We start from the raw sequence: 11,624 nt of genomic DNA, 5'->3' as shown, positions 1-11,624 counted from the left end.
ACGAAGTGGCGGGACCTCCTGCCACCTCTGGAGGGTGAGGAGCCCCGGTGGGCCAGCCTCTACTCCACCCTGGTCCCAAGGCCCACTGGGGATATCAGTTGGCGGCTCCTCCATGGGGCCATGAGCACGGGCGTGTACTTGGCACGGTTTACCCCTGTCCCGGACACCTGCCCCTACTGCGGCGTGAGGGAGACCCTGGCGCACGTTTACTTAGAGTGTGCCAGGTTGCAGCCCCTACACCGGCTCCTCATTGCCATCCTCTTACGTTTCTGGTTGCACTTTTCTCCTCACCTCCTTCTGTACGCACTCCCTATCCGTGGCCCCACGAAGTCCTGGGATCTCCTGGTCAACCTCCTCCTCGCCCTGGCAAAAAAGGCCATCCACGTGACCAGGGAGGGGAGGTTGGCCGATGGAGACTCCGGTGACTGTGGGGCTTGCTTCCGCTCCATGGTCCGATCACACATCCGGGCGGAGTTCCTCTGGGGAGCGTCCACTGGCTCCTTTGATGCCTTCAAGGAGCAGTGGGTGCTGTCCGGGGTTCTCTGCTCGGTGTCCCCGTCAGGTTCCCTCCTTCTGACCCTTTGACCTCACTCCTGTCCCTGTTCTTTTATTAGTTGTCCCCTGAACTCAGTGGGTTTTGTGGCCCTGTGGTTCCTCCCCTTAGGCTGGGGGAGGATCCTTTAGCGGTGGGCGGGCTTTGCCCGCCCACTTCCCAGACACCCAATAGATACACCCCCCACTGGTGCAAATATATCTATGCTCCCCCTATCATCTCTGTCCCTGAGGTTATTGTAGATTAGAAGGCGAAAAAAACGCACTTGCGATGACATGTTTTCCAAGCTCATGTAGTCCTCCCACACTGATAGGACACAGCTGAATGCATGGAGGCAGAGTCCAGGAAAGCATTAAGTGAGTGTGATGAGAAGAGGTGGGATGCAATGCTGAGGCTAATGGAGGAGCAAACGGACATGCTCAGTCATGAAACTGGTTTTCAAAGTCTCTCATGTGCAGTGTGCTTACCTGTGCTCTTCTAATCACCCTAGTGTCTGGCTACTCAAAACTGACAGCCAGGCAATTTGCCTCAACCTCCCACCCCGCCATAAATGTCTCCCCCTTACTCTCACAGATATTATGGACAACACAGCAAGCAGTAATAATAATGGGAATATTGGTTGCGCTGAGGTCTAACCTAGTCAGCGAATTGTGTCAGCGAGCTTTTAAACGTGCAAAGGCACATTCTACCACCATTCTGCCCTTGCTCCAGCCTATAGTTGAACTGTTCCTTACTGCTGTCCAGGGTGCCTGTATATGGCTTCATGAGCCGTCGGGGCAGGGGGTAGGCTGGGTCCCCAAGGATAACTATTGGCATTTCAACATCCCCAACAGTAATTTTCTGGTGTGGGAAGAAAGTCCCTTCTTGCAGCTGCTCAAACAGCCCGGAGTTCCTAAAGATGGGAGCGTCATCCACCTTTCCTGGCCATCCCATGTTGTTGCTGGTGAAATGTCCCTTGTGATCCACCAGTGCTTGCAGCACCATTGAGAAGTACCCCTTGAGGTTTATGTACTGGTTGGCAAGGTGGTCTGGTGCCAAGATAGGGATACGCGTTCCGCCTATCACCCCACCACAGTTAGGGAATCCCATTGCAGCAAAGCCATCCACTATGACCTGCACATTTCCCAGAGTCACTACCCTTGATAGCAGAACGTCAGTGATGGCATTGGCAACTTGAATCACAGCAGTCTCCACAGTAGATTTGCCCACTCCAAATTGATTCCTGACTGACCGGTAGCAGTCAGGTGTTGCAAGTTTCCACAGGGCTATCGCCACTCGCTTCTCGACTGTCAGGGCAGCTCTCATCTTGGTATTCCTGTGCTTCAGGGCAGGGAAAAACAACTCACAGAGTTCCAGGAAAGTGCATGCATGCGAAAGTTTCACAGCCACTGGGAATCATCCCATACCTGCAACCCTGTGCTTGTTTTCCAGGCCCAGAATCAGCGTTCCACTGTATCAAACAGCCCCACTGCTGCCATGATGTCCCAATTGCCACATCCCGTGCTTTCAGGAATGTCTGTGTCCATGTCCTCCTCACAATTGTCCTCGTGCTGCCATCTCTTAGCCAGGTTCTGTACATACTGCAGTATAATGCACGAGGTATTTACAATGCTTGCAACAGCAGCGGTGAGCTGAGAGGGCTCCATGTTTGCTGTGCTATGGCCTCTGCCCAGGAAAAAAGTTGCTTTCATGGAGGGAGGGAATGATAGAGGGAGGAAAGGCAAACTGATGACATGTACCCAAAACCACCCGCGACAATGTTTTTGCCCCATCAGGCACTGGGAGCTTAACCCAGAATTCCAATGAGCAGTGGAGACTGCAGGAACTGTGAGGTAGCTTCCCACACTGCATCAGTCTGTGAGTCGATGCTAGCCACTGTAGTGAGGACGTACTCTGCCAAGTTAATGTGCTTAGTGAGGACATACACAATCGACTCTATAAAATCAATTTCTAAAAATTGACATCTATAAAATTGACCTAATTTCATAGTGTAGACATACCCTCAGCAGAAGCTGTTTCTTGCACCTCCACCACACTCTTCTCTGATCTACACTTTTCTTCAGGAATGTGCATGGTTACATCCATTTGAGATGGAGATATGGATGCTGCAGTAGCTGCCAGGTCACCTGCACTCTTACTAACTAGAAGATCAGGCATTTCCCTACCACTCACATCCTCACTGGGGCTGTGAACATTTGGGTCTATGTATCTCAGGAGAGCTCCTTCCTGCTTAGATAGAAAAGCTTCCTTTGCTTTCTTTCTTTTTCTGAATGCTGCCCCAGAGGGGCATTTGCTTCTTTCATTCATGTCTGCTGTTCTGTGCCAGCTATAGTGGCTCTCAACACTCAGTTGAAGGGGACAAATAAGCAGGCTGGTAGCAGGGCCTGAGTGAGGGGAGATATCCAGTGTCTTAAGGGCCTAACTGGCTCCTACTACTTCAGTTGACTGCCTGTTCTCCTCAAGTGGGTTCAGGGAAGCAGCAGGAAACAGGAAGCTCTCTGAGAAGCTGGTGTTAATCAGTCCAGGCTCCTCGGGGTGCTAGAGAGGTACATAAGAGGCTGCTCCTCCTCTCTCTCCCTGCAGCTCCTGTTACTTTCTGTTATTCTCTTTCACCTTTTCTCCTACCTGCCTGCTATGTCTCTTGTGCCCTCCTTCCTCCAGCACAGCACTCCACCATCTCTGTGCATCTAGAGCAAAGAGAATACATATGCACCAGCAGCGGATACAATTTTCTACACTCTCGGTCCTAGGGACGCCCCTCCACAGTCTGGCACCTGAGGCAGCCGTCTCAGTTTGCCTCATGGTAAGGCCAGCCCTGGGTTTGGTGGGCGGTTTGTGGATCGCAGTAGAGTCTAAAACTGGGAGTCAGGTGTCTAAGTACCTTTGTAAATCTGGGCCTAAGACACCCTTCTGAAGAGTTCAAGACTATCTAATTTGACTTTGATTACTTTAAGTATGAGTGACATTACCTGCAGTATTCTTGATTAAGGTTATGTTTTACTCATGGGTATCTTTAATAAAAGTCATGGATAGGTCACAGGCAGTAAACAAAAATTCACGGCCCGTGACCTGTCCATGACTTTTACTATACACCTCGACTAAAACTTTGGCGGGACTCGGGGACTTGGGAGGGCGGCCTGGGGGCCGCCACAGGTGCTGGGGGAGTGTGGCCCCGGAAGACACCACGGGTGCTGGGAGTGAGGGATAGTCATGGTCTGGGGGCTGCCGCAGGTGCTGGGGCTGGGGCAGGCTCCCTACCTGGCTCCTGGGAAGCAGAGATCCTAGCTCCATGTGCTGCCTCTGCTCCTCTCCAAGGCCTGTTTCTGCAGCTCCCATTGGTTGGGAACCATGGCCAATGGGAACTGCGGGGCCTGTGCCTGCAGGTGGAGGTAGCACATAAAGGTAGGAACTGAGGGAAGGAAGTTTCTGTCACTCTTCCGGGGACCCCTCCCAGGTAAGCACTGGTAAGTCTCAGGCCCCCTCAACCCCAGCCCTAAGCTTTCCCCCACCCCACCCCACCCTAAACTCCAGCTGCTGGGGGCGAGGGGCCTGAGACTGCCCCACCAGCAGCCAATGCGCCTGGCCCAGGGGCTGCGCGAACTGCTCAGGTGGCCCCCGAGCCAGGTTCACTGGCTGCTGCAGAAGTCACAGAGGTCCCAGAAAGTCACGGAATCCATGACTTCCATGACCTCCATGACAAACACGGAACCTTATGCATGATTCATATTCTGAAATATCACCAATAGATATTTCTGTGAGAACATTGGATTTTGACTGTTAACGAAACCTCACTTAAAGGAAACACTCTAATTTACATGTTAGTGAAGTTTAGTTATTGTCTGCGCTGCAAAGTGTTACCATTTGTATGCCTAATGACATCGGCTCAGAAGCTTTCACAACAGGTTTTCCCACTACAGTTTCTGGTACATTTACATGTATATTAGTCACTAATTTGTCTATGAACTAATTCAGCATTTCTCAAATGCGGCCATCATGGCCGCATTTGGCCACCAGTGGCTTTTCTTGCAGCCACAGCCTCTGGGCTGTGATGGAGGAGTAGGGGAGGAGAGGGAGAAGCAGCAGCCCCTCCCCCTCCCTGTTGCTCCTGGATGCACTGCCTTGGTGTTGGCTGCTGGGGCTACAAGCAGAGGTATGGCCCTGCCCCCCCCCCCCCCCGGAGACAGCTGGGGCACAGCACTGGAGGAATGGGCAGCTGGTGAGTTCCCCACCTTCCCGGGGCAGTGGGGCTCAGGTTTTGGGCTCCACCCCTGGGGTGGTGGGGCAGCAGAGTCTGGCCATTGGTCTTCGGGCTCTAGCCCTGGGCTCTGGCTGCACAGTGGAAGGTTCTAGGCTGTGGCCATGCAGCTTCATCCTCCATCCCCAGTTATGAGGCTTTGGCTCTGGCTACAGGTCATCAAGCTCTGTCTCCCCTGGCATCCCCACCCCAATGGCTCCTGCTGTCTTCCCTGACTTACTTACTCAGTCCTGGCTTAATTTGTCTCCAGGTTTGCCAGGGCTGCGTAATTATGCTGTGAAAAGTGATATTTGTATGTTTGTTAAAAGTGATATTAACAATAGACTTATTAGCTAGCAATAAATAAATTACAATGATTTGGATGTGTATATTTGCATATTTATTTGTTTTTCCTAAAGTTACTCAAGTATTTTAGGAAAAAATGTGAGAGCAGCCACCAGCAAGAGTTGGTGGCCACACTCTGAGGCCACCAAAAAATCTGTCCTGAACTAACTTCTGATTCTGAGGCAGTAGCTCTACCTTGTGATGGTAAATAGTAACTGCATCCCTTGCACTTTAGAAGTCCTATCCTGTACCACTGAAGTGGTTGTGAAATTTACCATCAATGGCAACAGAAGCAGGACCTATGTGCCAAAGTAGCTTTATTGGAATTGTGTCCATTATTCCGTTTCTGCATTTGGCTTTGTCTGTAAGTCTTTGGCTCTTTGTGGCCTGATTCAGCAGTCACAGCCTTATACAATTGTCTCTCCAGCTGTGAGAGTTTGTTTTTAACAGTATATCCATACAAATGAGTGGAACATCAAAGGGATAGGTGCATCCAGCTGCAATGGAGGAGTGAACTGAAGATTTTCTTTTGAAGTTAATTCTCCCCTATTAAGTGAAATAATTATTCTAAATGCTAGTCCAGATGGTCTGCAAATCTTTTCTACCCTTTTGAAAGAGTACTATGGAATTAAATAGGCATGAAACCAATATTTTTCTACAGAAGTTACTCTAAAGATTTGTAGAATATGAGAATTCTTCAGGTTTTTTTAATTATCTAATAGAAAAATAGACTTCAGATATGGACTGGAAAATAGACTACTACATCCTATACAGTGGTTAAAATAAAATAAACGAAAAGTCATACAGAAGCGTCTTTTTTTATTAACTTCTGTAGGACTTTTCCATAAAGATAAACTCTTAATTAGAGGCTACCATTATTCTGTTAGAGTTTACACTCTCTCATTTCTCTTTATTCTAGGTCCTTGTCCACACTAGAGCCAGCTGATGTGCTTCGACCAGGCATGCAACACACACTGTATCGTCTGCGCATCTAAGCTCTGAGATAGCTCTTGTTCACATTATAGAAATTTGGGGAATAAACAAAAGTGGGGGAGACAGTTGCAAGAGGGGTAGTCTTATCATGTATCTGTTAACTAGTGTTTTCTCTTTGACACACTTCAGGCTAGGCAGGTTTTGTCCCACTATTACTGGCTTCAGTTCAGTTCCACCAGTGTTCACATATGCAGCCAATGTTTTAAGTATCTAACTGTCACAGAATTGAACATTGAATGCTACCACCAGGTTCCAAAGAAGGGAAATGATTAAACAGGCAAAGATTATAGCAATTCTAGATGGCAGACATTGCCACCATTTACACCAAAGGCAGAAGCCTATCCTTGTGACTATAACATTTTATTTTTCTGGGTATCAACCATTTCCCCCAGTTGAAGAGATTTCTGTTAGATTTCTTTTAAGCAAAGGAAAGACATCGAAGAAAACTTATCAGACCCTCATGAAATATATTTATATAAATATTCCCATTGAAACTGTAGTGGAGTGGCTCCAGGAGAGAGGAGGACTCCAGCCTACTCTGCTGGCTGAAGTCCCAGTCTACAACCTTAAAGTTCAGATAGTTCTCCAGGTTTCTTTCTCCAAATATTTTCCTCTTTGAAACTAAAATACAGCACAGTAGCCTCCTACAGGCATACACTTTGGAAGCTCTCCCTTTCCCCAAACAAAATAAAGCAAGGCTAATAGCAAGCAAACACAGCTTTTTTCCCCTCAGAACAGTATAAAGTACAACCTAAATACCCAAACTAAAACAAATAGTCGCAATCCAGAGTAGGCTTGCAGTCAGGTCAGCAGTGTTACTTTGGTCAGACACAAACCTCTCCCTTAGTCCAGTCATTCCACATAATGCCTAGTAGCCGATTTCCTCTTCCTTATAAATGTTTCATGAAAACTGATAGACCCCAAAGTCTTTCTGGTCCTTGTGGGTAACGCATAACCTCCCACTGTGAAGCTCTCAAGCTATGTGACCCAGCAACCCTCTTGCCCCATCAGATACCATCTTCATCCTAATTATTTGATTACTGCCATCATGCTGTAAAACGAAAACTTCCTTTAAATTTTAAGACTTCTCCAGGCAGGGATTTTGCTGCCTTTTAGGGTTGTCAACTTTCTAATTGCAGAAATCCGAACATCCTTGCCCTGGCACCTGCTCCGCCCCTTCTCTGAGGTCCCACCCCTATTCACTCAACCCCCTTGCCTCCATCGCTTGATCTCCCCCACGCACGCTCACACTCTCATTTTCATCGGGCTGGGATGGGGGTTGGGATGCGGGAGAAGGTGAGGGTGAGGGCTTGAGGTGTGGGCTCTGGGGTGGGGCCGGGGATGAGAGTTTTGGGGTGCATGAGGGGGCTCGGGGCTAGAACCGAGGGGTTCAGAATGTGGGAGGGGGCTCCAGGTTGGGGCAGGGTGTTGGGGTGTGGGTTAGGGTAAGGCTCCAACTAGGGGTGCGGGCTTGGGGATTGGGGGTTTGAGGTGCAGGAGGAGGCTCCAGGATGGGGCCTAGGGATTCAGAGTGTAGAAGGGGGTTCTGGGCTGAGGCAGGGGGTTGGAGTGTGGAAGGGGCTATGGGCTTTGGACTGGGAGTGAGGGTTCTAGGGTAGGACCAGAAATGAGGGATTCAGGGTATGGGAGGGGGCTCTATGCTGGGGCAGGGGGTGGGGGATGCAGGAGGGAGTGAGGGCTCTGGCTGGGGGTCTGGGATCTGGGCTAGGGATGAGGGATTTGGGGTGAAGGCTGGGACCAAGGCGTTCGGAGTGTGGGCTGGGGCTCTGGGCTGGGGCAGAGGGTTAGGAGGTGGGATGGGGTTCAGGGTGTGGGTTCTGGGCAGCGCTGACCTCAGGCAGCTCCCGGAAAGCAGCCAGCATGTCTCTCCGGCTCCTAGATGGAGGAGTGGCTAGAAGGCTCCCTGCACTGCCCCTGCCTGCAGGGGCCACCCCCACAGCTCCCATTGGCCATGGTTCCCAGCCAATGAGAGCTGTGGAGCCAGTGCTTGGCGCAGGCGCAATGCGCGGAGCCCCGGTGACCGCCCTGCTGTCTAGGAGTCGGAGGGACATATCGCTGGTTCCTGGGAGCCAGGCAGTGCTGGGCAGGGAGTTGGTCAGACCCATTGCGCCACCTACCGGACTTTTAACAGAGCTGCCAGGGTTCCTTTTCAGTCAGGTGTTCCGGTTGAAAACCAGAAACCTGGCAACCCTACCACCATTCTCTTTAGACATCACCTACTGCGTCATGGCTGCTATCAGAAATAAACAATAATAATGTTATGGTAGGTAATCATCAGATAGTGCCATTACATATTCTTTCAAGTTCCTTTTCGGTACTTCTGAGTAAACATTTATTCTTGGAAGAAATGCTGTGTTGTCAGTTTTGGGAGGAGCTGTGGCAAACCCCAAGGAAGTTTGGTCTGTGCCTTAGGCCTCTCTATCTGGAGTTAATGCTTGAGACAGTGTTGCTGGGAATTAGACACTGGTATTTGGGCTGAGATCCTTGAAAATGGGGACTGCGTGCATGCTGGTTTTGACTAACTGTGTTCAAAGACTGGTGTCTATAGTGTAAAATAAACAAGTTGCCCTAAGACATACCCAGACTGTCAGTAATTTTTCTTAGAACTGGCAGCCACCTTGGAAGGCTCTCACATCTACTACCAGGGCTGTCTCTAGGCACCAGCAAAACAAGCAGGTGCTTGGGGCGGCACATTTGCAGGGCAGCAGGGATCCAGCATGGGAGCTGAGAACCAACAGGGGGGTCCTGGGAGCTGTAGTTCCTTGATTAGCTCCCTGCCTACAGAGCCAGCCCTGGAGCAGGGAAAGAACTATATTTCCCAGCATTCACTTGGCAGTGATCAACAGGAAAGGGAACCCGGAAGAGTGAGGTAGCTGAGACCTCGTGCTGCTGCTTGCTGTGAATGGAGAGCTCACTGCTAGAACAGGGTGGCACTGTAAACGGGGGAACAAGTATACCCAAGGAGTATGGCCCAAATATCCCCTTCAGAAGACATCCCCAGACTGGATTAGGGATACTGGTGTGACCTCACCTTGCAGCCCCCCAAAAAAGAATTGGGTGGACTACGTGGACAGTACACTTCTCTATCTAAAGCCTAGCAAGGGAGTTACGTGGATCCCACTATAGTTTAAAATGAAAAGTAAGGGAGGGGAAGCTCTACTAGAGGACCTGGGCAGCTTTAGATACAGTACCAGGCATGTAGGAGGTTTTCCACTTCTGAGCCATGGAAACAGAAATTGACTTTTCCTTGCCAGATTTAGCTAATATTCAGAAAGAGAATCTAGCACCTGTCTTCCAGATTTGAACACCCTCAAAATTCAGGAGTGCTCAAGTTCAATTTGGACAGCTGTTACTTCATTTCTCCCAAATCAAAGATACTGATCCACTGTAACTTGCTGTAGAAAAAGTAGGATAAAATTGAGCAATAAATGCTTCCAGTGGTTATTAGGACTGGATTTACTATTTTCAAGAGCCATTGCCTTTTTTGTTTTTTTAAGTTTTATTTGTTTCAAAGGAAGACAGTGATATTACATTGGAAAATTCCCCACAGAAACAAAGAGTGGAAAAAAAGAATAATAAAGGCATCTCAACTTTTCTTCATTTATGTAGGACAGTCTTATAATATACATCCAGGTAGCCTCCAATTACACAAGCTGAAAATTGTTCCACTTTACTGCAGTTCTGTAACCATATGGGAACCAATCCTGTCTGTGTTCTGTGCACAACCAAAATTCCTGCTGAATGACTCGCCCTGGGAGCGAGTTACTAGTGACCCAGGGCTGGGGCGGCAGGAGGGTGCAGTGGGGAGGGAGACCCCAGGGCTGGGGCAAAAGGGCGTGGAGGTGGGGCGGGAGAGCCCAGAGTTGGTGCAGCAGGAGATGGGGGGGGGAGCCCAGGGCTGGGGTGGGGGGCAGCCAAAATATTTTTTGCTTGGGGTGGCAAAAAACCTAGAGCTGGCCCTGTCTACTACCACTTTGCACTGGGGTGCCTATAATAACAAATGATGGGGAAAGCAGCAAAGAGTCCTGCGGCACCTTGTAGACTAACAGACGTATTGGAGCATGAGCTTTCGTGGGTGAATACCCACTTCGTCGGATGCATGTAGTAGAAATTTCCAGGGGCAGGTATATCTATGCAAGCAAGAATCAGGCTAGAGATAACGAGGTTAGTTCAATCAGGGAGGATGAGGCCCTCTTCTAGCAGTTGAGGTGTGAAAACCAAGGGAGGAGAAACTGCTTTTGTAGTTGGCTAGCCATTCGCAGTCTTTGTTTAAACCTGAGCTGATGGTGTCAAATTTGCAGATGAACTGGAGCTCAGCAGTTTCTCTTTGAAGTCTAGTCTTGAAGTTTTTTTGCTACAGGATGGCTACCTTTAAATCTGCTATTGTGTGTCCAGGGAGATTGAAGTGTTCTCCTACAGGTTTTTGTATATTGCCATTCCTAATATCTAATTTGTGTCCATTTATCCTTTTCCGTTGGGACTGTCCAGTTTGGCCAATGTACATACCAGAGTGGCATTGCTGGCATATGATGGCGTATATTACATTGGTGGACGTGCAGGTGAACGAACCGGTGATGGTGTGGCTGATCTGGTTAGGTCCTGTGATGGTGTCGCTGGTGTAGATATGTGGGCAGAGTTGGCATCGAGGTTTGTTGCATGGATTGGTTCCTGAGCTAGAGTTATTATGGTGCGGTGTGCAGTTACTGGTGAGAATATGTTTCAGGTTGGCAGGTTGTCTGTGGGCAAGGACTGGCCTGCCACCCAAGGCCTGTGAAAGTGAGGGATCATTGTCCAGGATGGGTTGTAGATCCCTGATGATGCGTTGGAGGGGTTTTAGCTGGGGACTGTATGTGATGGCCAGTGGAGTCCTGCTGGTTTCTTTCTTGGGTTTGTCTTGCAATAGGAGGCTTCTGGGTACACGTCTGGCTCTGTTGATCTGTTTCCTTATTTCCTCATGCGAGTAGTGTAGTTTTGAGAATGCTTGGTGGAGATTTTGTAGGTGTTGGTCTCTGTCTGAGGGGTTGGACCAGATGCGGTTGTACCTCAGTGTTTGGCTGTAGACAATGGATTGTGTGATTAGGACCTTTGGAAGTAGTTTTTGTGGGATAACGGTATAACTGTGCTTTCTGATCAACTTTAATTGTATCTACTCATGTGTATAATGAGAAATGGCTTTGCTCACTATATAATACCATATGTCTCTGGCTGGAATAGTTATAGCCTCCCTGCTTTCCTCACAACTGGATACACCATTAGTGTGCTACGCTCACTGTATTTCATCCTAGCAAGGACATTTTTTGACACTACTGTTTTAAGATTTGTATTTAATCCGGCACAGAACACGTGTTTTGTTTGTGTGCGTGTGAGCGAGTTTGTTTTCTTTCCGGAGAAACGTTCCCTGTGAACAGACCGCCAGGCTCCCCTCCCCTGCCCGCTTTACGGGGAGACGCGGGAAGCTCAGGAAATGGCCGGCGGCAG

The sequence above is a fragment of the Gopherus flavomarginatus genome, chromosome 2, assembly GCF_025201925.1.
Source record: "Gopherus flavomarginatus isolate rGopFla2 chromosome 2, rGopFla2.mat.asm, whole genome shotgun sequence".
NCBI lineage: Eukaryota > Metazoa > Chordata > Testudines > Testudinidae > Gopherus > Gopherus flavomarginatus.
The sequence above is the reverse complement of the archived record's forward strand: the minus strand, read 5'-3'. Positions refer to the sequence as shown.